At 39.4% G+C, this 27,025-nt stretch overlaps 1 long non-coding RNA gene across 3 annotated transcripts in view; it reads left to right on the top strand.

Moving 5' to 3' along the window:
- The window catches only part of LOC102785160 (uncharacterized), a 101,717-nt gene that overhangs the window by 47,525 nt on the left and 27,167 nt on the right, over nucleotides 1-27,025 (top strand). For all 3 annotated transcript variants that reach the window (XR_004844080.2, XR_437434.3, XR_004844079.2), the window contains exon 4: nucleotides 26,330-26,606. This is a non-coding gene — a long non-coding RNA (uncharacterized LOC102785160). The remainder of the gene's footprint in view (nucleotides 1-26,329; nucleotides 26,607-27,025) is intronic.

Below are 27,025 nucleotides of genomic sequence, written 5' to 3' on the forward strand. Positions count from 1 at the left end.
AATAAACTGATACCAGCTGGACACCCAAACATTATACTCAAAACGAGTTTTCAGCATTACAGTTTTGAAACTAAAAAGAGTCTCTTTTGAAAAGTGCAATACTCAATATTCACCCTGAAGCTCAAAAGTTGCAGATAAGGGTTAATAGCACCTGTTTTTAATGTCTGCTGTGTTGGGGGATTCCCCTCTCTGTGTGGAATAGTGAATCTCCCACACACAGAGCTTCTATTTCACATGATAACAAACAGCACCTGACAGTGTGTTTGCCTTTAGCAGTAAAGAAATGTATACCCCTGGGAATCTTAAAGAACAGGTGTTCCTCAGTTCATCCACCATAACGCTGTTTATAATTGCATTAAGGATCAGTACACTCAGAAAAATAAATGGACCTATTGTACTTGCAGGGCAATGTTTTTCCTGCGGTCTCTGCAGATGAGGCTTGACGTTGAATGACTAAGACTTCTGATCCAGATTTAACTGACATTCAGCTTGGTTCCCATTAAAACAAACATAACAAAACTATGTTATGTTAAAATGTTTATGATTGCATAAGACTGTGATTTTCTCCAGCCAGCTAGGACCTTTGAGTGCTAATGTTGTACCTTTGCATATTAGTACATAGCATAGCATTTTTCTACTTATACTGACTTGTCAAAGCTTATCTCACATCTGCACCTATGCTCAGCTAACATGCATGCCTCCAGACGGTGAGAGGAAATGAGAGCACCCAGTTAGAAAAGCACCAGGCACGGGAAGAACAAAGGCCCCAAGAAGGCTGACACCCAGAGCTCACTTGCAGAAAAGAAAAAAAACAAAACAAAACCCCCCCAGAATTATGCAACTACATGTTTACTGTTTGGAAACAGCTTTTTGGTCCTTGAATGGATACCTTTAGTCAGTGTCAGAAATTAGTAACTCTAACAGTAAGTACCAAACAAGTAGGACATGGAAGCAGTACATCTAATGTAGACGTGTGTTTTTTTGTGGGGATAGAGAAAAAGAGCGGTAGAAAATTAATTATTGTGGGAAAAGTTAATGTCTGTATGTGTACGCACACAAAAATGCATTTTTTTTAATAGTCGGGATCCTGCTGAGGTAACAGATGTTCACTGTAGCGATAAGCAGTGAGTGTCCAAACTAATCACTGGTTTGTGTGTGTGTGTGTGTGTGTGTCTGTGTGAAGGGGAATATGTGTCCCTGTGTAAGTCAGAAAAGCTGTCCTTCACCTGTCTGTGCTGTTTTTGGTACACTGTATGCATGTGTGTGTGTAGGCTGACATGCTCTAGTGCACATAGATAAATATTACACCTTCAGCGATGAAGTGACTGAGCTTCCTGACACTTCTCCAGATGTCCAAACCCCAGGATTCACCGTCTGTCTCCTTCATTTTTTGTCTTTCTTTCTGTCCTGGTTGCTTTGGATTTCTTTGAGCACCAACACAGCATCCCTGTTGTACAATTTATAATTTATTTTATCACAATGCTTCTGTAGATCACTCGCTTCAGTTGCCCTTGCTAACAAATATAGCATTAAACACGTACTCAACATACACATGCACATTCGTATTTAATGCGGTGAATATGAATATGCCCCCTCCCCGCACGGAAGTGCTGGTTTTGACGTTATGCAAAGTCACAGCTCCTACATAGGAAGACAAAACGAGAAACACACACACCCCATATGTCAAGTGATAAGTTACAACATTAGTGCCAAAAATTCCATTGAAAAGCAGAAGCTCTGACTGTTTTTTACCTTTTTTGTAGAGAGAAATGAAACTTGTGTAACTATAGTATCCACAGTTGAGAGATTATATTGACTTACACATTAAGTATGATGAAAAAACATAGAAATATCTGCCATTATTGTGTATTTAATCAGAGATGCCTTTGCAGACGGCTTTTGAATGTGCTACATAATGCTCTGAGCGAGTAATCCTAACTTAAGTGGGTACTTGGTTTTATTCAAGTCCAAATCTGAAAATAGGGGGATAAGCTTTGGACAAATGCTGAATCCACAAGATTACGGTGTGCAGCTTAGCCTGCTGAGCAAGCCAATCACTGGCTGAGTGTCTTAATTGTCTGTAATTGTAGCTGTAGTCTAGTCAGTGAAACAATCAAAGCAAGCTATTACAAGACCTCGGTCACCAGCCCTTAGGGTGGAACCTTAGATCTCCACATACGTGCATGCACATAGAAATATACAATTGCGTCTACATGCACGCATCCATGCACGCACGCACACAGAAACAGACACATACACATACAAGCAGTCACCCACACATTTCCTGTGTGTTTCATGTAAGACAGTCTTTTTCTTCCTTCTCTTCTGTTTGGAGAGGAAGTGCAGGTCTAATGACTTTTCCAATGCGTCACAAGCAGTGCATGTGGGAGGCAAGCAGCCGCACTGCACGTGTGTGCATGTGAGAACCTTTATGCATATATGTATGAGTCTGTGAAGGGCTTGACACATGCTAGATTTGTTATTCATTTGTTAAAGGCTTTATGTGTATTTCGCCTGTCTGTTTCAGAGAAACTTCACAAAAAGTTTGTGGGTGCTTTTGAAATAAAGTTATTCATGTGCTTGTGTTCACAGGAAGTGTGCACACCTAACTGAGTATTTTTGGTCAGCCTCTGAAAAATAAGCATCTCATAGGGATTCTGATTCACTCCTTGCATCGATGTGGCCATGTGCACCACTGAATACTGTATGTGTACACAGTTTGTTTTTGAAAGTGCATCTTGTTTCTCGTAAACAGAGCTACCACTGAGAGCATACACAACTGTAAAACCTAGTCTGTCTGCACTACTCATACTCTACATATCAATCCTAATCAATATTTTATTTTATGGGAGAATGTGTAGCAAGCTGAACTTTCAGTGGTAATATTTTCTGTTAATATATAATGTATTTATGATGGTTGCTGCCAATATTTCTCCTCATTTTCAGTGTCCCACTGCATCATTGTGGGGCTCTGGAAGGGTTCCACTCATAAATCACCAACAACTGGTGAAATCAGGCTTTTCACCATGAAATGTAACAGTTTTTAAAAAATTGGAGTCTTTTTAAGGAAACAGTTGAAGCAAAGACAAACTGTTACAATGGATGCAGATTTCATGTGTCCATTGGTATTGGCACTTTCTTGAATTAGTCAGAAGTTTTTATGGGATGCCCTCTCAACCTCGATTTCCTACTCAGAAAGTCCGAGCAGACCAACATACCCTGAGTTAGCAATTCAAGATGGCGGCACTGAACATGAACAGTCGAACAACTGCAAATGTTTAATCCGTAATGCCACTATTATCTATTTGTGAGTCACTAAGTAAGCCATAGGCAGAGCACTGACCAATCTCTATCCATGAATGTATCGCAACAACAAAAAGCATAATGATTGTGATCCCTAAATGGCTCTACTTTGCTAAGAACCAAACAAATGTGACATTTGTGTTCCCAGGTATCTGGACTGCAACATATGTTACAGCTAAGTTAGCTGTAAATGCAGGCAACAAGAATCAGAGGAACTGGTTAAGATGCCGTTGCACAAAAAGGTGACTAAATGACTAAATGAACTAAGCAAAGAAAAGTGGCCATGGAGAAGTCCAGTTATGCTGGAGCTAAAGCAGGGTGCCAGAAACCTGCCATTAAGGATTGGGCTGAGCCGATATGTGGATCAGGAGTGAATCAGAACGTGCAGTAGGACTAGGATACAGACTGAGTTTACTTTGAAACTGCAGACACATGCATGGAAGTTAACTAGAGAAAGAATACGTTTAGAATAGTACATCATATACAAGTTACTGAACATGTGACTGATTATATAAGCAGAGTATCTACTAGGTGGTAGACATGTCGGAGGTTGTAATGTAAGGCATGATCCTTGGCTCTGACCTCGAGCATAGATTTCTCTATTCTCACATACAAACACACAGGGAAACAGACACAAGCCAAGAGAGAGAAGCAGCGGAGGGACTGACAGTCTCATTTCACTGACCAATATATATTAGTGAACTCCTGATTTAAAAATAACATTGATTCATCAGTAAATAATGTAGCTTGCTCAATATTAACACTAATGCATTCGGTCATATATACTATTCAGACACCTTTGGGGTTACTTATCTCTTGCAGTGTTGGACAATCAGGTGTCTAGCAACACAACTACATCGCCACAAGCAGGAACCATTCTTCTTGGGTTGCTAGTGTGAAAAACCATTAGCTAATCCCCACAATGCCTTGTTCCCCAAGCTCCAGCTGCAGTGAGCTTGCACAGTTCAGCTGAGGCCACAGAGAAGTGTTTTGCTCAAAACAAGTACCCATTCAAAGACCAGGGTTGGTTCTTAGCAACTTCAGCAAGTGACTATTGAAACATTATTTTAGGTGAAATGAAAAACAGAATCAAAAACAGTGTTTTGATTGGATTCAAGGCCTTTACTGAACCCTTCCACCACATTCATCACTCCTATTCTTTACCTTTGCTCCCTAGTGCCAACTCCATCATTTTCTTCACTATGTCTTATGCTTATGAACACCCACTCACATTTTCCTTCTTTTTTCTCCTCCTTTCATGTTTTTCCTTCAGTTTATTCCTCTTTCTACTTGCCCTTCCATTCTCCTCTGTCCTCCATCGTTTCATGCCCAACACCCAACCTCTTTCAGCAGCTGTTCGTCTCCACTCCATTCCTTTTCCACACTTTTTCCTTTGGATCCTTTACTATCATTACATTCTTTCTGTTGTTTGACATATTAAACTTCTTTGTGCTTTACTGGCTTCAAGTCTGGCTCCAATGCCACATATGTGGTGATTGAAGGATGAAAAAGGTTATACGTATAGTGGAAAAGAAATGGCTTGGTAAGTATGTATTATTCAGTGATAAAATGGAATTACTTAGTTGTCTGCAATAGAGATGGACCGATCCGATATTACGTATCGGTATCGGTCCGATACTGACCCAAATTACTGGATCGGATATCGGCGAGAAATAAAAAATGTAATCCAATCCATTAAATATAAAAAAAGCACCTCACAAAACTTGCTACACGGCGTAACTCGGCTCATAACCGTAGCAGTCCCAGCAGTATGCGTCACGTGATAGAGCGGCTGTGTGTATTTGTAGCCTGGCTACCAAACCAGCATTTCATCTCCGAGGAAGTTTTCCCAGAGAGAAGTAAAGCAAGTGTGTAAGTTCATCTCTGAATGTTTGTAAAGCATTCCCACGTTAAGCTAAACAACCGATATATGGAGCGACTGCCTCTCTCTCTCTCTCCTGCTGCTACTTCAATCATGAAACTGCTTAATGATCAGCTGATCGGCTTTTCTGTCGCAAGTCCGTCTCTCTTAGTTTTTGGCCCACTTCTCACCAGAAAGAGGAAACCAGCGGCTGAACAACAGCAGCACGTTTAACCTTGATAAGCTTAGAATTTATTTAATATTACTTTCTACACCAGGATCGTTTTCAGCTGACGGCTGGTAACTGTGCAGGGGCGGATCTAGCAAAGTTTAGCCAGGGGGGCCGATAGGGCATGAACAGGGAAAAGGGGGCACGAAGACATAGTTTTCTTTCTTGTTCTCATTTAAAATGTCTAACTTTTAATAAATAATTATCTGAATCTTACACCCAAAGTTTTAATCTGATGTAAAATATATAGAAGTCCATTACTGTATATAGTAACTGTTAAGTCTAATATACCCTAGTAAGCTATACTACTTTTTCCTTTGGGAAGATACCATCTATGCAGTCTGCAGTTCTGTTGAAGGAAGATGTTGAATCTATTTAATTATTCTTGAAAAATAATTTATTACTGTGCATTTTCCCCCTGCATCAAATTAAATTTGATTACATCGATTAAGCATCATGAGGTGGGGGGTGGTTCCCTATTTTTTTTGCTGGGAGTTTGCAACCCTATTAGTTAGGTTGCTTAATATTTCTGCTAAGTACTCTTTAAAATACCAGAATAGGGAGGATGGAGTAGGTTTAAGTTTATTAGATTGATCAGTGTTGCTGAACTATGAAATATTTTGGGCGCAGTGTATTTTTTACATACAGGTATAACAAAATAGCTTTAGTGTTGTTATTTATTTAAACTTGAGTATGAACTTATACAAAATGCAGCAAGATATTAAAAAAACGTTTTATTGATTAAAAAACACACTATATCGGATTCATATCGGTATCAGCAGATATCCAAATTTATGATATCGGTATCGGTATCGGACATAAAAAAGTGGTATCGTGCCATCTCTAGTCTGTAATACCAAGAGAAAATGATAGCTATAAATTTACGATAATCATTGATAATCATTACTAGTTATTTTAGGCACCTATTAATTTTCTTACCAAAACATGGGAAATGTCATGAACCCTCATGCTTGTCTACTGAATATAAGACTACAGGCTTAGCATTGGTTAGCTTAGCCTTAAGACTGGGTAATCATTAACATTCACACCTGGAAAACAAGAGCTAAAGTTGCTACTGAATGAGTATGATCACCACTGACAGTGAGAAGAAGACATGGGAATGAAGCCCAACAGTCTTTTCCCCTGACATGTTTGAAACCTTTACTAGTTCTCATCAGTTCAAGTTTTATATCAGCATAAAACTGTCATCCTATTTGTATTTATGATTTTTCCCCTATATTTGTGATGATATATGTTTTTTCCCCCCACAGAACCTTTAATATAGGCTTTAAAAAAAGAAAAAAGAAAGTAGTAGAGATAAAACGAATGAGATAATGTGTCAATATAGTAAACCTTAGGAGGTGAAGCTTTACTTGTCTGATCTGATCGGGCTGTCTGGTTTCATATTTAGTATTCACATGTGTGCGTGATATTGAACTTCTTCTCTGACTCTCAGCCAAAAAGTCAATTGTTCAACATTAATTTTTCATACCACCATGACGGTTTCAGTCATAGTTTTAACAGCGTATTGACCTGAAATGTGTTTGAAATCAACCAATTTGCAGAATCTTCTTTTGCCTGGTTCCAGTAAATGGATAACATACTGCACTACAACCATGTCTCTACAAGCAAACTGTATTATTATTTCCCTTATTAGATTTTATGTTGTTATTGTTATTTTGTTCTGAATTGTTATTTGCTTAGATTTGGGCACTAAAACTGATTACGTATTTCAGGGAAAGGGATCATGATTAAAATGTAACCTTTTATCACATTAACCACCTTAGGAGCTCCTCCTTCATTTTCTGGGTTACCAGGTGCTCTTTCACCTGGTAACCCAGAAAATGAAGGAGGACAGCAGCACGGTGGCACGGTGGTTAGCACTGTTGCCGCACAGCAAGAAGGTCCTGAGTTCAATTCCAACATCAGGCTGGGGTCTTTCTGTGTGGAGTTTGCATGTTCTCCCCGTGTTTGCGTGGGTTCTCTCCGGGTACTCCGGCTTCCTCCCACCGTCCAAAAACATGCAGCTTGTGGGGATAGGTTAATTGGATAATCCAAATTGTCACTAGGTGTGAATGCGCGAATGAATGTGAGTGTGAATGGTTGTCTGTCCCTGTGTGTTGGCCCTGCGACAGACTGGCGACCTGTCCAGGGTGTACCCCGCCTCTCGCCCTATGACAGCTGGGATAGGCTCCAGCGCCCCCCGCGACCCTGAAAAGGATAAGCGGAAGCGAATGGATGGATGGACCAGGTGAAAGAGTTCCACCCCATCTATTGTATGATTGTTCAACTGAAGAGCAGCTAAAGCAGGAAAACCAATGATATCATGAGGTTGAAACTATTGATGAAATGTCACAAATCTGAAGAATTAAGTCGCCCTTGAAATGTAATTGAGAATGCAGTTTAGCGGTGTAATTCTTAGGAGACGGGCCTTATGTTTTGATTGGTTTTAAAGTACTGATTCAGTTTAGCCTTGAGTTGCGTTTATTTTATTTGCAGCTGTATAATGAAGGGTCTTGGGTTTATCATCTCCACCAGGACCCTGTAAGGGAAGTCATTGCGTTCCGTCCTGCATGCTCTCTACTGCTCTCGTTAGCTTTTCATATCCCTTCTGTCTGAAACTACTGAGGCAGTTCAGCTAGGGTCAGATAGATAGTGTGCGCTGCCCTGGGGATACATAGATTGGCTACCAACCAGAGAACCAGAATAAGTTTGAAGGAGATGTTCAAGTATGCTTTCAATCCCTCTCTTTCTCACTTTGCTGCTATATGCCAAGGCTTGTTGCTTGTAGAGGCTTGTGCCAGAGGCTTAAAAGAACTTTTGGGAATACTACTACTACTACTACTAATAAATAATAATAATAATAATAATAATAATAATAATAATAATAATAATAATAATAATAATAATAGTCTCTTTGTTTGAGGGATAGAAATGGGGTAAGAAAGTGCTTGAAGCAGTGAGAAAGCCAGAAAGGCAGATGCAAATACTTGCTCAGGCTAAAGCCTGAAGTCATTGCAGGAAGCTGATATTTTCCCAGACTTACTTTACTCTTTCTCGGAGTCTGATCCAACAATTGCAGCTTCCTCTGAGGGGCTAATAATACAGCAGAACCATTGTGCAAAGCGTCATTTCCCTTTGCCTGATTTAGCAAGAGAGAATGTTTGCATGCAATCTTTCCCCTCCCAGTGTGGTTGGGAGATTTTGCTGCCATCAGATTGGATTGTCACACCACATCGTAATAATGCACTATTATAGTCTGGCTCAGATGATCGTAGATACACAGATAACAGTTCTTTAGCTGGTATAGCTGCTCAGCTGTTCTCTAAGTCTCAGCAACGGTACTGTTTTTTGGTGTATAAAAAGACGAGCAACATGCTTTAATTTTTAAACAGTGTTTTTCTTTTACGCACATAATAACCTGAGATACACAGACTGATCACTGTGCATCTCAGCTTAGCCTTGATCATTCCCGCAGGCAAAGCATACTCAGCCTGTCTGACCAGCTTGACCAGTTTATCTATCTGTGTTTTGTGTGGATGCGTCTGTGTGTGTGTGTGTGTGTGCATGTGTGCGTGTGCATTCATATCTGTTCACCTGGCTCTCGGCCTATCTTGCAGTTTGTCTTTATGTTTGGCTGACCATGCAGTTTTTATTTTATCGGTACGTCTACCAGTTTGTGTGTATGTGTGTGTCCATGGGTGAAATGACCACTGGGTTTCCTGCTGTGTTTACCACATGCTCAGCTCCATTCTCCTTTCCTTCAGTGCTGCTTTTTACCCCACTTGGCTGCTCTACCTTGACTGCCCATGTTGTTCTGTCTTGCCTGGCTTTTCATTTTGTAGCGAATGGTCATGGTTTTGGGCCTTATTCTATCCTTGAGGTTTTGGACCTCATGGGGATCCCTTGCAGGTAAAACTGGTACACTGTGAAAAGAAAGCCTACAGGGACAAACACACAGGATTCAGATGGATACATTTTGCTACTCTCAGTTGAAATTGTAAATGTCACGTGCACATTTTCTTTTGAAATCACCTGGAGCCAAAGAGGTGTTTTATGACACCTCTGTGTCAGGAGATAAAGATCTAGGAACCACAGCATGAGCAGGTATAGTCCCTTTCACTCAACAGATAATGCAACGAGCACCACCTACAGTGACTCAAACAATACTGGATGGAAATGAATAGAGTCACAGTGCTGCATACTGAATGACAAAGAATGATAAAAAACAAAAACAACAAAAACAACATCCTCAAAGAAGCCTTGCGCTCTAAATTTGCATGTTTAAGAGTTCTGATTTTTCTTTGTTAATGCCAGCGCTGAGAGGTACTCTTAAAACTCAGCACCACTGTCATCTTCATTATCATTACTACCAAAAAGTGCAACAAAATCCCTCCTTTTCTATCTCTCCACTTGATCGCAGCTCTATTTCCTTCTCTCCTCATAGCCACATTCTCCAAAAGTCAGAGACAATAATGGTCTAATTTGTCTGGGTGAGAGCTTGTGAGTGCAAATGCCTGGCCAGTAGACCATATGGTGTTGAGACTCAAGGAGAAATGCATGTCTCTGTGTATGACCTTACCTGTCTGAAAGCATGACATATTTGTTTGTAAAACATGTGCAGCTTGTGTGATTAGAGATTAAGTGTGTAGATATGCCCATTTGTCTTTGAGTGTGTGAAGAAATAAACTACCAGTCAAAAGGCTGGGCTCAGAGAATTTTTTAAATGAAAACCTGTTGTTTGATTCAGTAAATAAAATACAAAATAATTGGGGAATATAGTCAATACACTGGGAACTTCTTAGATAGGGTCAAAGCTATTCCCAACACTGTCAACCCCAACTACTCAGCAGAACTGATTGTGCTGCATACTCCATTATAAACAGTCCTAACTCTTTTTTCTTCTGTAAATAGTTCTTGTAGAGCTTACAGTTAAGCTCTGGGTCACTGCATGTGAAAATGTGTTCTAATTAAGTGGTGTCCACGCATAATGATAAGGTATTGATAAAGTATTTGTTCCTTAAGACTAATTTTATCCTGTGAAATTCTGTCTCTGCAAAACTACAAAAACGCTCCCAAACCCTGCCTGGGAGATGCCATCAATCACTTATCCAGCATCTTTCATTTATCTCTGATGGTCTCTTGACCTATCAAGTTGCATTTTGTCCAACTAAGTCTGTGTCGTTTTACTGGAACTGCAAGCTACAGTCTAATACAAGTATCGTGTACTTGTATTGCTTGTTTCTTTATATTATGTGCTGTGATTTACTGAAATATGTGCAAACAGAGTATTTACAATTCTAAAGAGGTTGAAAGTCAAGCTCTTAAAAGCCACCTTTCAAGAACCTAAGCTCTTAGACTTTCTTAGGCAGGATTTCTTGTCATTCTTTCTCAGGAATAGCTCTCCATGCTTCTTGAAGGACATTCAAAGCTCTATAGATGTTGGCTGGCTTTTATTCTGTGATCCAACTCCACTTCAGTGCTTTCAGGACTCCAATCCATGACTTATAGTGTTCAACTGTGTGCTTTTCAATCTAGTTAAACTTTCATTGCATTGGCAGTGTGTATGGTATGGTATTGCATAGTGGATCAAAATCCTATGGTACTTTTTTGCATGGCTGAACTGCAGCCCAAACCATGACAGAGCCTCAACCAGTTTTTACAGATGGATGTACTCACCGTTTCCCCATCCTGACTTCTAGACTGAAGATGATGTGAACCAGAAACTTGAAATTTGGATTCATCGCTTTATCAGACCTGTTTCCACAGATTTTTAGTCCAGTTCTTGTATAAGTTGGCATACCTCAGCCTTTTCTTTCCTTTTTTCTTCCTTCAGTGAGCAGTGGATTAACTGAAGGGTCAGATGCATCTCTCAGATCCTGTGTCACGTGTTTGCTTAATTTTCCATTTCTTAAAGACATGACTTTCAGATACTGTTTCTATGCTTTAGATAGTTTTTAGGTCTGCTGCTTCATCCTTTGTCCTGAGCTTGTCCAGGTTCTTCAAATTGTTTAGGAAACACTGTATACCACACTGAGATATGCCAAGTTTTTGGCTGATAGCTCTTTGGGAATCATCTTGATGGTTTAGAATTGCTATTTAATTCTATCAAACTATGTTTTCTTTGGCATTTTTCATAGATTCAACTAAAGAAATGTAAAGAAATGACGTGTTTTTGTGGCAGGCTGCTAGTAACAAACTAAATGTACAGTTTAAAATCTTTTTTTCTGTATTGTCTGTTATGTGTAGACACAGCAATGGTTATTTCTTGAGTTAGGTGCCTTTTTTTTATGCTTGAATGATTTGTCGGTAAGTGTTGAGTGGTTTAACAAACAAAACAAAAGCAGCCAAACCCCAAAAGACCTCCAGGAAGCCTGGAGAACTATTGCTCAAGACTACTTGGGGAAAAAATAAGACAAGAAAGTCTGGCTTCTTGGAAGCAAGATAAAAAGAATTGAGGGTGTGGGTCAAAACGTTTTCACAACACTACATTTGTGTTAGTCAGTTATGCACAGCCTCTATCTTCTCTTCCATAAAACTCTTGAATGGTAGGATATATTCTACCCATGAGTTTTGTCCATGTCTTTTCATTATGGCACTAGCTGTTCCAATGTGCACTTAAAAAGGAAAGCAGATCTTCAGTCCCAAGACAAGAGCTGAATTAGCGTGTCCAGGTCTAGACTAATCTGGATGATTAGAAGGTGTGCCATAGTGATATGAAGTTTAAAAGAAGAGGATTTGGCTCGGGGAGTGTTTATGTTTTACCTGCTTCCTTTTTCTGCTTTGAGAGGAAATGAGGGCTTAACGTCTCAATGCTTGTGGCAAAACATAAAGACAGCTCTTCTCTGGTCCCATAACTTTATTGCATCATTAACTGCTTCTCTTTTGCTGATTGAATTCACTAACAAAGTGCCCATGAATTCTTAAAAGCATGTTATTGATATAAAGTCCACTCAGAACAATTGAAATAAGTTCTTGCACCTCTTTGCCCTACTATAAACATTCACTTGTGCCCTTTTAAACTAGTAAAATTCCCCAGCTGTCTGCACTCTCTCTTTCTCTCTGTAAACCTAGCCAGCTGCCTGCCCTCCACTTTTGACCTTGTTTTAATGAACTTCATTGTTTGTGTGTTTATATATATGTATGCGTGCGTGTGTGCGTGTGTGCATATTTGAGTGAATATATGTCAGTTGGCTCCCACTGTGACCCTTGACCTTTTAAGACTGACAGGCTAAATCTAGCCTCCCTGGTTCTCTGTATGGCTCTCGTCTCCTTTTCTTTCCCCTGTTTCGTGACTGATACCCTGTCAACGGGACAAGCTCTCAGTGTGTGTGTGTGTGCATGTGTGTGCATGTGTGTATGTGTGTGTTTGGGTGAAATATGTCTTACAGATCCAAAGAAACAAATAGTTTATGACCCCTTTAACCTCCACTTTGACTGCCGGGTCAAATTGACCCGAACAGTATATACGTAATATAAACATGGCAGCGGGGTGCTTAAAAGTACTTTAAACTATATATATATATATATATATATATATATATATATATATATATATATATATATATATATATATATATATATATATGATTTCAACAATAACAGGAGGACTAATTACTCCATAAAGATGGGGAAACAGCATAGTACCAATCCATACACCAGAACAAGGAACAAACTGCTGAAAGAGAAACTTTTACATCAACGTTTTTGAATCCAGAAAAACACTCCCTGTATTGTACAGACCCAGCACAGACCATCATGTACTCCAATACAAAGAGCAGATTTGTAGTGTGTCACATCAGTGTAGTGGGAACAATCCTGGCAGACATTTTTTGAATGATGCAAATTGTCCACTGGCATTTTTAAGTGTCTACTGGAAAGCACACAAAGCATTCATAAATATATTTAAAATAATTTTGTGAAAAATAATGTGTGTTTTTCCACCGAAATTCATTATCTGCTAATTTGCTCACCTGGTTCTTTCTGCTCTTCTACGATCTCTCTGTCCTCTCTCTCTCTCTTTCGACATCCTTCTCGCTCCTTCTTTGCTCAGACAATTACACACAAACTCATTGTTTTCAATGAGAAAATAACACAAAAATATAATCTTAGGAAACTTGTAAGATTCTCATAAGATTCTATCCACATTTGATAACCCTGCTTAGTGATGTGAAATCATCATCAGTGTGTATGGGCAAAACAGAAGCTACCTTGGCTTTATAACTACCTATCCACGCTCTCCTGTTTCTTTTTGCTGTCTCTCTCTTTGTTGTCTTTATCCTCCTCTCTGCCTCTCTGTTGTCCCCTCTCACTCTTTGTTCTGTCACCTAAATGTTAAATGTAGCAGTGAGATGAAATTTCCAATCCAATAAAAGGCATAAACTGATCCATATTAATTTACAGACATATTCAAACTGAATACAGGCTGCCGTTGGCCATTGACATTAACATCCTTTTGACATGAAGTAAGCAGCTAGCTTATTGCTGGCAGCTAGCAATAAGCTATAGGACTACTAACTTGGAAGGCTTAAATTAAGCTAGTAATCTCCAGATATCTAGCCTATATTGGTTAATATTTATGCTATTTATTTTATTTATGCTATTTAGACAGAAAATATTTACAAGCAGACACTTTCTAAGTCTCAGTGATGTCCCCAGCTGTAGAAGCATTGTGATATCAAGAACACGGGACAGTTAGACGTGTTTTCATTGTGTCCCATCTCTAGAAGATGAGTTGGCTAATTATGACACTGTCAATGATGGCAATGTCACAAAATTTGGGGGTCTTTGAGCACCACAAAAGAAGGGTCTAAACTTGCCTTTGCTGAAAGGATTGCTCCACCCCATATCAATCCTTCTTGTACTCCTCATTTTGTCAGAATAGACTAATCCTTAAGTTAGCTAGCGGCTGTGGCTAATAAAAAGACAGTTACGTTAATGGTTAATGTGGGAGCTAGGCGGCAAACGTTATCAGGCCCCGTAAATGTTGTCATATTAAAGCCTTAAAGTCGCAGGTTGAGGCTGAGAAAACTCAGAAACAGTGGAAGCCTGTCTTACCAACTGTACGTGATCACCGATCAGATTATGGTTCAAAGTCAGCAGACGCTCAGCACTACTTTAGACAAGCTAGAATTATTGTTGTCTTTTTAATTGTTTCTGGTTTTTTCACTACCTAAGAGAAATATTTCAAATATTTTTCATGTACATTCATGGCCACTTTATTAAGTACACCTGATCAACTGGCTTGTAACCTGGTATGGGTTTTGTCTGTTCAGAATACTTCAGAAACTGCTGATTTACCCACACAAACATCTCCAGTGTTTATAGAGAACTGTTGGAAAAAGAGAAAATATCCAGCAATCAACAGTTCCCAAGCTAGTTCACACTAGTGTTGATGGTGTAATGGTGTAGGAGATATTTTCTTGGCACGCGTTTAGCCTCTTCGAATCGAACATCATTTATAACGGCCTACCTGAGTGTTGTTGCTGGTCGTAGCCATCCCTTTGTGACTAAAGTGTACTCATCTTCTGATGGCTGCTTCCAGGAGGATACAACACTTTGTTAATAAGCTCAAATAATCTCCCAATGGTTTACTGAACATGATGAGTTCCCTGTACTCACATGGACTACAGAATCACCAGACCTCAATCCAACAGGACCACCTTCAGGATGTGGCAGAACAGGAGATTTCTATTACAGATTTGTAGCCGAAAATCTGCATCCATGGTGTGGTGTTATCATGTCAGAGTAAGGACTCAGAGGAATGTTTTCAGCATCTTGTGGAATCTGTGCCAGTACTTAATGTAAAAGAGTGTCCAAGCTGGTGCTACAACGGTACAAAGTGTCCAGTGATTTTATATACCACAGATACACCTACTAGGAGACTGAGGGGTAAGGAACAATGACAAACAACAATTAGTTGATGCTTAAAGCTGGTTTATTTAACATGACATAAACAGTAAATTGTATCCAAGTTATCTGTCTTAATGTGTTGTGCAAAGTCTGGCTGAAGGACTGATGTGCATAAATGATGTTATGTGCATCTGTGCCTCAATAATTCACAAGACCTGCTGCTTTGCTTCGAATATTGGTAAGAACTTCACCCAGTGATTACTGAATGGATTTTCACCAAAATTTTGCCCAAGTTCAAGACCAGATTTGTTGGTTGTTTTTTGTCATTTAATCTATTTTTTTTTTAATATTCACAAGAATTGCTTGTTCCTGTAGAATATTGGTGATCCCCACAATCAGACAATTCCCAATGTGCAAGCATTTACCCACAGTGGGAATGAAAAACCTGCTTGTAAGAGGAAGAAACCTCTGGCAGAACCAGACTGTTGTCACAGCAGTGACTGGTTGGGGTGGGGGAAGTGAAAAAAAAAGCCAAGGTGATAATTGTTGGAGCAACTTAATTATTTTTTTGTTAAAATATTAAACTGTTGTAATCAGATTTAAATGAGTATTGGGTTTTACAATGTGGATAAGCATTTGCACTGGAATGCATCTGTAATTTTGCTGTTAATTGCTTTTTCCAACCCCTGTTTGTGGTTTTAAATTGAATGTTTGCTTTTGTCTGGGGTCAAAGAAACAATGCTGGGGATTGCAGGAGATTGATTTTGTGTGGTGTTTCTCGTTTCCAATTTTAAGTTTGCTGAGAGATCACAAGGTTTTGTCCCTCTGTCCTTCTAATGTCAATGCAAAGCGAACTCGTAGAGAGGTCAGTGTCAAAAAATAGATGCTGGAGAACCTCCAGTGTTGTGATGCGCTGGTCTGCATCCAAGTCCAGTATCTATTTAATCATGCTGACCAAATTATGGCCACTCAATGCTGGGTCCCGTTTTAAGATTCATTAGTTGTTCGAGGTCATCATTATGCTTCGGTTTTATATATCGAGTTTGGACTGGAATCTTGTCTCGTCTTAAATATCCAGGTCTATTTGCTGCAGTTGTCTTTTACAAAATAATAAGCAGTGCCCATCCAAGAGTCTATGACATAATCTGTTGGCTGACCCTGAGTGTGTATGATGAATTTCAAAACATCATAATCCATATCGCAAGGGTAGAGTGGCACCCCTGTAGCAAGCTCCATGGCTACCCTCCCCAGTGTCCACATGTAAATTCCTTCATTAAATGGAAAACGAAGCATAATTTCAGGCGCTCTGTACCAAACCGTCTGCTCTCAAGAACCAGGAATCACTTAGATATGGGACGTGCTTGGCCAAAGTCAATAACTTTAACTTTGATGGGATACTGATGGCGTTCCACAACCATTATGTTTCCAGGTTTGAGGTCAGCATGCACTATTCCCAGAGAGTGCAGGTGGAACTGAGTATTTGTTAGTAGTTAGCCTTGTTTCTCTTATGAGGACACCCTGGTTATTCCAATCCTCTATGTTGCTCCTCATGTGCATATGTGTGTGTGTGTGCATGTGTGGTGTGTGCATGTGTGTGTGAAGGTGGGTGTCTAAGTGCCAAAGACACAGGCAAAGAAACAGAGCATGTTCAAGTGTGTTTTTGTGTAAGGAGGTCACAAAGGAAGACACTGTCCAGACTTTTCAAAAATAACAACATATAGAGTTGCGTTTGGACAATGTGTGTGTCTGTGTTTCTGTGAGTGCATATATGTGTGTGTGCATGTGTGTATTACTGAAAAGAGTATCTGGTTATTATTTAGTCAGGCTTGACTTCTGACCCTCTCCTTTTTGACCTCCCACATCCTGTTCATCTGGGGAGATGGGCATACATTCATACACATGCACCCACTCAATACCCCACCCCCATCACCACCACCAACCTAACAGCGCCACCCCCAGTCCTCCTGGCCACCAACAGACACGCTGGAGTCAGAAAGAGTTCATGTTTATGTGAAATGAAGTGAAATCAAAGGTTTATCGATTTTCTCTCGTGAGTAGTTCAGCATACACGACTTATCCGTGATAGAATGTGCTGGAATAAAAAAAATAAATGATGGCCTGTATTTGTATAGCGCTTTACTAGTCCCTAAGGACCTCAAAGCGCTTTACACATCCAGTCATCCACACATTCACACACTGGTGATGGCAAGCTACATTGTAGCCACAGCCACCCTGGGGCGCAGTGACAGAGGCGAGGCTGCCGAGGATGATCAAAGGTGGCTCAGAAATGACGTAAATACACACACTCTGTAAAGGCATACAGCTTTATTAGAGTCTATATCTAAATATTCTCTCCTAACATACCTGTCTGCATGTGTTTTCAAACTGGATGTGTTTTGTAACAGGATTTAAAGAGATTTCAATCTGAACAATGAGACTGTGAAAAAAGAATATGCACTCCCTCCTAAAAAAACTAAACAGAAACAAGATGATTAGACAGAGGCTGCTGCCACTGCACTGACAAAAAAAAGGAAAACAGCAGAAGTAGGTCTTAGCTTTGTCCCGCTGGATGCCATTACATTACTCCTCAGTCGTGGTATTTTATCTACTCAGAGCTTCATTATGCTCGATGCTTGTCTAGTCATTGGATGGTTTTTGTGAGTCATTGTGTAAACAACACTTGCATTCATATATGGCATGCACAATTTGTAAATTTATGTTTGCATATGCTGTGCATGTCAAATATTGCATCTGTAAGCAGAAAAGGGGAGAGAGACTCGTCAGTGCCTTTTATAGCATACTCACCTTCTTATCTCATTTTTACATTCCAAAGACCATAACCCTCGTCTGTGCAGCTATAGCTGAAGCGATAAACTGCTGTGGTACACTGGATGGCACTTCACCATTTTTGCATATGGTGTTTAACAGCACTATTATGTGTACTTGAAGCGGCATGCATTCATTGCCGTAATCATCGCTGCAAATATCCACAAATGTGATAGCAATAAAGCATATATGAAATATAAGACAAAAAAAGAATGTATTGGCACACGGCGTAATTTTTTTTTTTACCAAGTCTTCCCAAGTTGTCAAACGTCAAAACAGAATGCAGCAGTATAGAAAACAAAATAAAAACAATAAAAATACAGCAGTGAAGTGGAATTCAATAAAACGAGTTGAAAGCGCAGGCTCGGTTATGGTCAGGCTTCAGTTCAGCCGGAGGGCAAAACTTTGCTTTTAACTGCTGGGACTGGGTGAATAGGTTGACTTAGTGCTTGTGTGAAATATTTGTTTTGGCAGTGTTAGAGTGAGTGTGTTAGTGTGAGGGAACTGCTGTGTTGGTGTGTGGATGTTAACAGATGTCTCTGTGTATGTAAGCTAAACATGCCCTATTCTTAATTCCAGGGTGAACCTGAACTTCCTCCCCTTTCAAGTCTTTTTTTTTTCTTCCTTTCTCCAACACAGACTGACACAAGATGAATGAGTCATCTTTCGGACAGTTTTTTCTCATTCTTCTTTGTACAGATGTTTATTGTTTTAACAACATGCCTCCATAGGGGCAGGGAATGTGACAGGAAGCTGTCCGCACAATGATTACCACTTAATAAACCAAAGAAAGGGGTTTATTAAGATTGGAGTTAACATAAAACAACAAACTAAAGGTATCTGGAAGACAGAGACAGAGAGAGTACTTTATTTACTTTCATGCTAATATGAGGGTTGTGGTGTGCATTGCTTTGTGTCACAGTGAGCCTTAAATGCCACAATTACTAATGTGATTTTCTTAAAATAAGTCATTTACTCATTTTTTATTAGCTTTTACCTTTTCTTGCCCTTTTCTTATTACACTGAAGTTGCTGTCCATTTTGGATGTTTCCCGAGTCCTCAGAGGTGTCAGTGCTACAGCTTTGTGCTTGTTCACTGTCACCTCACACCAAACCTGACCTGATCTCTGCCCACCTTTGAAAGAGTGAACTTTGACCAGAAAAACCCCTGCCAGCTCCTAATGATGTAGAGAGGATTGCGGGTGACAGGAGACGAATGGCAAGTAACCTTCATGCGAAGACAGACACACGTGGGCTGGTGCGCAGACTTTGAGACACAATAATCGAGTGAAAAGGGCTTTTCTGCAGACCCGAGTGACGAGAGAACACGCACACACACAGAGCACAGCTTACAGCTTACACAGGAAACTGCTGAGACGTGCGGGTCATGTCCGCTTCCATGTTTATAGTCTTTACAGACATATTAAAGCAGACACGTGCACACCCACACGCGCACACCTGGCGTAATCAGTTATCTTTGTTTTTGCATATTGTCTTTTTGACAAAGTAGTATGTGCTTTAGTTTAGCCTGAGCCGCGGGGTCAATTTGACATTGTTTTATTATTGCTCTTTGAGAACATATAAGCAATTCTTCAAAAAGTCCTGAAGAACATGCATGCAATCGCCTTACCTCCTGTAATTGACTCTTCTGAAGGTTAAACTGGACACAAACTAATTTGCTTTGGCCTCCGAGGGCTTCCTTCACCTAAAATAACGAGCCATGCAGTTTACCCTTTACTAAACCTCCCCAGTAGACCACAGATGGCCTTTCAGTTACCGAGCTAAAACATGCAGAATGGCAATGCATAGCATTATTAATGAAGTGCAAGAGGGGCCGTATTCATATCTCATCACGATAAAGCAAGCAAAACCACACATACGGAAAAACACAGAGGCACACACACACACACAAATTTGCAGACATGCTCATGCACATGTGAACAGACAGATATACAAGCATGTGGCAGTGTAGTCACATATATGGCCATGCACATGTACACACACACAAACCAAGATTACCTTTCTTATTTGCTTAGCATGCAATCTTTCTTAGGGTCACTACTCCATTCATCTACATTGCACCAATCTATAAATCCAATCCTCTGATGCCAGGGAAAGTCAGTGCATATGCAGAGCGATCTGGAGCTAGTTACTGTGTTTCTGCTGACTCATTTGCATATCACATTGAGCTTTTACATTTATTATAAATGGAGTAGGCAGCAAGAAACACTGAGGGTCAGGTTTTTTTTAATTCTGAAGTTATCAAGCCATTTATTTGAGGGTGGACTTTTTTTTTTATTTCTCTCTCTCTAGTTTGCCATGATAATTCTTCTGTTAGAGTCCACAAGTATAATAGCCTATTTAAATTAAGGAAACTTGCATTAAATAAAATTAAAATGTGAACAAGGAGGGTGAAAATTGAGAATAGAAGGACCATAATTATTCTTTTCTAACTGTAAAATCACACTGGCCACAGGGAGCAGGGGATTAAATCACCAAACCAGCAATTAGCAGCTGACCCGCACTACCTCCTGAGCCACAACCACCCACATATACAACTGAAATACAGTTAGTGATTTGAAGTTTGCTAAATTAGTAGTCTTTAATATTTATATTTTACTGATCTAATAAAAGTTTTATGCAAGCAGTCTTGTACAATTTACCTTTTTATAATCTAAATGTTTTCAGTGAATAACCAATATTTAATATTACTGATTAAACTGGGACTGTTTTGCACGTAAGTGTTTGTGCAAAACATTTTCTATGGGGTGTATATATATTACATGCTGTAGTGCTGAGAGTAGTGCACAGAGCATTGACCAGCCTGCTAAAGTCATGTGGTCTGGTGGATTTCCTTTACCCAAGCCCAGCATCACATGGCCAAAGATAAACAAGGTTTAAGATTTCAGACTTTGCCACACACTTTAAAAAAAACAAAACAAAAACTTATTATAATTCAGAAAATAACATGTATTTGCTTATGCAATATTTATGGTGACAGAGGGAGAAGGAAATCATGATAGAAAACCTCTGTAGTCTTTACATCAGTGTGACGGCTAAATGTTACTTTTGAGTGTGTTTTGTGTGGAATGTTTGCACACGCATTACAAAAACAAAACAAAGAAAAATCCGACTCACACTGTGACATTATGAGATGAGAAAGTTGTGAAAAACTGTATGTATGTAAGTCCCACTGTTTAGGAATATATAATTCTCTATTGATATGCTAAAAAGACATTTGGGATTGGAGTTTTAAAGGCAGATATCCACCAGGGAGTTGTGGGCTAGCAGAGGGTAGCTGCATAATCAGCTCTACCATCAGCCAACTGATATTCTGCATAATAGAGAGGGGATTTCTGGGTCAGTGTGTGTCTGTGTGTGTTGTGTATGTGTGTGGCTGTAGCAACGTTGGTGGGGGTCTATCCTTTTATCAACACGGATGTGTGCATGTCTGCATGTGTCCTATCTGCATGTGTATGTATGTGTTCCCTCCACGGCTTGGTGTTTATGTGTGCACGTGTGTATCTGGGGCTCTGACCCTTTACCCCACAGGGAACAGATTTCATTAGGGAACAGAGAGTGAGGTACACGCAGACAGACAGACAGAGAGCCAGAGAAATAGGAAGAAAAAAATCAGGGGACCAAATGAATGAAAGATGGGCAGGAGGCAAGTAAGGGTAGCTTTAGAATGTATTAATAGGTCAAAGGTCACTTCATTTTCACAACAAGGAAAAAGAGCCAATGCAAAAGAAGCCATGACCTTTTGTAATTCATACACACATATGCACGTTTGTATGAAGCTTTTTCCAATTAGACACTTGACCCAGACCCCAGCACCCAATGCTAGGTTTAGCCAAGCGTTAAAAATATCTGCCCATCTGTCCCCCACACGAAAGAGAAGACCCCACAATGTGTCTGTGTAAACAGTTTTATGGCCCCGCGACATGATTAATACCTGGTCCACTTTTTCTCAAACAACCCAGCTGAACAATCTAGTCTTAAGTGTGGTTTAATTAAGTTGCTGTGCGAGTGTTTGAGGTGTAGGAAATGGGTGAACAAGGCATGCAGGGTCGCTTGATAGAAGGTTAGAAGATTGCGTGTGTATAGCAGAAAATGAGACTGTCAGGTTCCATGTGTGTACAAATGCACCCGTGGTGCTCTGTCTGTATTTGTGTGCTTCAGTGCTTCTGTGTGGAAGGTGTGGGTGTATACACATAGGTTTACTGAAAAATCAGTCTTGAGCCGACCAGTGTTGCAAAAGGCAGGTTAAAACTTTTTAAGTTTAAAAAAAAGAAAAAATAAAGATGAGGAGAAGAGGAAGAAAGGAAGAAAAAAAGTTGTGTAGCAATAAGCATTAGAAAAACTAAAAGAACAAATGTAATTATTGCTCATATTCAGTTATAAGTTATTAAAGGAAAATTAAGTCATATTCAAAGAAAGCAGGGTGAAAGAGAGAAGAAGTTGATTGATGAAAAATGCCAGAATAATCTTAGAGGAAAAAAATGGCATCGAGGTACAAAGCAACCACAACAGAAGCCCAAAACCTTAACAAAGCCCACCACCGTATGATCACACCACACCACACCACCGTATGAGTGTTGTGGTTTATCTGACAGGACGTTCCCATATTTATTACAGTCATAAACTAAACTGCCCGTGTGGTCAAATTACAGTATTTTGGCTCACACATGTGTAAAAGATCAGGTTCTTTAGACATTTGTAGGACAGGTTTTACTGATGCTTTTTGTAAAAAGTTCGCTTTTTTACTGCCCAATTTCTTGTCATGTACTTTTTCCCACGACTGAATTTCGATTGCTGGCTCTTGAGTCGCGCCTTCCCATTTGATTTGTTACATGCAGGACTCATGATGTTAGATAACTTCAAATGTTATTCATGGATGTGTATTGCCTTGAAGAAAGTGAAGGATGAATGGTTTAAGGATGAGAGAAAGATCGATGGATACAGAGAGAAGAAAATCCGGAGAAACAGCCAAAGGGAAGCAGAGCGTTGAGAACCAGACTGAGAAACAGACAGACAGCTAGGACAGAGATTGAGTGAGAGTCAGAGACAGAAAAAAAAGACAGGGAGAGAATTAAAGGAACCACAACAGAAGCCAAAAGCCCACTAAGTCTCCTACTCCTTATGGTGGCGGGGTGTGGTGTTGGGGATCTGGCACAACTTCCTACAGCACAGCCCCTTTCTAAACATCTCATATATACACCCAGTCAGACACAAAGTCACGGCTAACCACATCACAATTTGGTGCATATGTGTGTGTGTTTGCGCATGTGGGAGTGTGTGCAACCACTCAGCTCAGCTGCTCCCAGGCTCACAGAAAGCATTGGCTGCTTGAGCGTGTCAGAACTGTCTCTTGATCTCATCTGTCTTTTTATTGCCTAATCCCTATCTGTATTTTCTTCCATTCTCCCCTCTTATATACTCCTCTTATTGCCCTTCATCTTCTCCCTTCTACCCAACAATCCCTATCAATACAACTTTAGTTTCTCTGGAAGCATTTTTCAGTTCATGCGAGTACAAGTGTTTCTTAAGTAGTGTAAGTTTGACATCTGTCTAACACAGTGAGCCTTTCTAAGCATTCCTGTTTTTTATGGATGAGATTCACATAGTAGCCGGCCCTCCATATGTGTCTTTCACGCACAATCTCAATGGGTCGATAGTCCGATGAGGTTTTTGGCTATGAATGTTTCATCCTGGTTTACATAACAGTAGCTGAGCTCTTTGGTAGCACATTGTGAATGTGTGATTGCAAAGTGCTGTTTGTTCTACTCAACCTCTTCTTACTCTCTGTCTGACTGCTCTTTAAATTTCCCTCTTCTTTGTTTCTTATTTCAGATAAATACTTATTTAAAAAAAAATCACATAATAGAAACTTTTCATTTGCAACTTAGCTCATTACATAACATTCAGTTTGTGTTGCTAAATTTTGCAGACAGGAGTACACAAAGAAAAACAATAGTATAACTATAACTAACTATAACCAAAGGTCCTCGTTTGTACAGTTTTGTTACTTTGGGATACCTTTAATTTTTAAATAATTTTTTATATGTAGCTGCTTTAACATTGATGGAATGTAGAAATAATTTTGAATAAATTATGATTTTAAACTAGAAATGATGCTTGAAATGAACAAAGCAAAGGGAAACAATGTAAAGAAAATCTATGGCCATGTTTGTATGTCTATGAGACTATACATCATTACAGAGGTTCTAAATGCTAGCATGTTAACAACAATTGGATAGTGCAAAAATCCCTATTTTTATGTGCCAGTTTAAAAGAAATCAATAAAAATCTGTTCAAATCCTGATGGGGACATGACATTATGGTACCAAACTGCATGGCAGTCCATCCAATATATGTCAGGACATTTCTCTTATCAACCTCAGCAATCCTGTTGAAGCACTCCAGACTGGGCATGTTGTTGTGCACTAGCTAAAATGTGTTATTAACTGTTCCTTGATTAATGCACTTATATGTGAAAATAAATCTATCTGGAGACCATCTTTGAAAGGCAGAGTACAAAAGTAAAACCTTTCCCCACAAGGCAATTTCCTTAGCAGACAGTAGACCAACACAACACAATACATAATTATAGTACATTACACAAAACACAATACAAGGTCCAAATATCCTACACTGTTAGAAAAACAAACAAAAAGAAGAACAGATGGAACAAAGGACAACCTGTATCTATTAGTATTACCTTCATACAACTTAAACTTTAGCCCTAATAGAAGCATCTGGAACTCAATGTAAAGGATGCTGACAATCCCAAATAGTGGTTGTAGCTTGAAGAACAATAGCTGTAAGTCAGCTGTCAGTGGAAACTAAAACTTACTTCTACAAAGATTATAAGAGTCTAAAAAACAAATTTTATTGTTGTTACTCTAGAAATGTGGATAGAAAATTTGTAATATTGTGGCACAAACAGAACTGTCTGACAGACTCAGTCTTTTTGCTTCAGAAGGTCAGTATAAGTCTCAGCAGACAAGTGTCTGTGCTTTTGATTATTAAAGTAGGAATTAATGTTATTGCCCTTGCAGACAGACAAAAAGCTGTCTTGTGTCAGTTTTTCCAATATTTGCACATTTAATCAGCATCAGCATCTTGATCATCTTACTAATGTGCAAACTTTCCGATGCATTGCCTCAAACAGTCCGTGCTATTATTGAAATAAACGACACCCGAATCTTTTGATTCTACGAGCTCAATTTATGTACATGAAAACACAGCCTGCATTTCATTCAGCTGTCGCATGCAGTGCGCCTATAATTAGAGTGATTTACTGAGGCAACAGATAATTATATAATCATAGGCTGTGAATGTGTTGTATACTCGTTTAGGGAGTGAAGCTGGAATCGATATTTCTACACATAACTGAGGTTGCTTTAGTTCAAGAGGAAGCAGTATAATAAAATACTGCCTAAAGCCTGAAAAGTTGATACTTGTTTAGTAACATCCAATAACTTCTGTGTCTCAATTAGATTCCTATCAGTTATCCTAATATGCTCTTTACTGAGTGATGGAAACGTAATTAGAATCTTTCATTTGTTGCATAAACATCACAGATAAGGCACTGTGTCTGCTTCCTTTGGAAATACAGTATATTACAATCCAATGAGTACGCCATCAGCTGTGGTCCAACATCAGCTCCAAAAGCTGCTATTGCTATAAATTTTAAGCTTTGGAGCTAAAAGGAAGTATAGACGCCACCATGTATGAGTCAGGTCCTCTAACCACCCATAAATGTGAAAATAGTTAATGTGTTTCCATGCTGGTTCAAATGTCTATTTCTGCATCATTTGTGGTCCCAACCTCAGTTCCTTCTTCTCTAAACCAATAAGATGTATGAGTCAGGTTCCTTTAGCCATTTATAAGCATGGCATTGAGCAGACAGCCACCCATAAATGTCTTTGCCTGTGTCTCCAACTATTGCCAAAAGTCTTATTGCAGGGACTCTAAATGTCTTCTTAACCTGTTGATGAATATGTTTTTTCAGTATTCAAGATTTCAGGATGTGTTTCATAGAAATAATATATGTCTTTTTTCGCAGGCAACTCTTCTTTCCTCTCTCCTTCATAAAAGTCGACATTTTACTCTATCTCCTTATTTTTCATTCTGTCAGTGTTTCTGACTTAATCTCTTTCTTAGTGTTTGGTGACTGTGTATGAATCAGGCCTTCTGGTGCATTTAGTTACATTTTCCTCCTTTTCTCTCTTGCTCACTGTCATTCTTTGTCAGGTCCTCTTGGCCATAGACTGAAATGCTGACAGACGATGCCCATGAATGATGAATGATGACTGGAGGTCTGTCTGGTGCCAGCAGAATGCATAATACAGCATCGATACAGCAATCGCAGTCCTCCTCAGCAGAAACATGGTGCGGTTTCTGTATCACATTATTGGAAGATTTGCCCCAAGCAGGACAGCAGGACCACTCAAAGTGGAAATCAACCACAATGTTGAATGTTGTTTCGGGTTGGAGTCCTAAATGAAGCAGCATTACAAAGAGTTTTCTGGTGAGTGCTGAAATGATGTCAGGATAAAAACAATAACCCGAATAGATTTTTTGTTAATCTTGTTATACACATATATCTTTGTTCTTATCTCTGTATAGGATAAACCATATTTACACTTAATCTACTCTAATGTGCTGTAATGTGACCAGATATTATAGCTACAGCCTTTCAGTGTGTATATATATGTGATTTACATTTTATACTTTATAGGTCTTTGTTTGGATATGTTTCAAACTTTTAATGTGGATGTGAGTCTAAATCTTTTTTGCATACAGTCAGTGTGTATGTGTGTGTGTTTGCAGTGGGTGAATGGAAGCACATATACATTGACTTGAGGCATGTTTACACTTCTGCATTTATGTGCTACTGATTAGGTGTGAAGAGTGGCACCCAGAGTGTATGGGGAGTGAACTATATGT

The sequence above is a fragment of the Neolamprologus brichardi genome, chromosome 11 (assembly GCF_056152115.1).
Source record: "Neolamprologus brichardi isolate AB-2024 chromosome 11, ASM5615211v1, whole genome shotgun sequence".
Taxonomy (NCBI): domain Eukaryota; kingdom Metazoa; phylum Chordata; class Actinopteri; order Cichliformes; family Cichlidae; genus Neolamprologus; species Neolamprologus brichardi.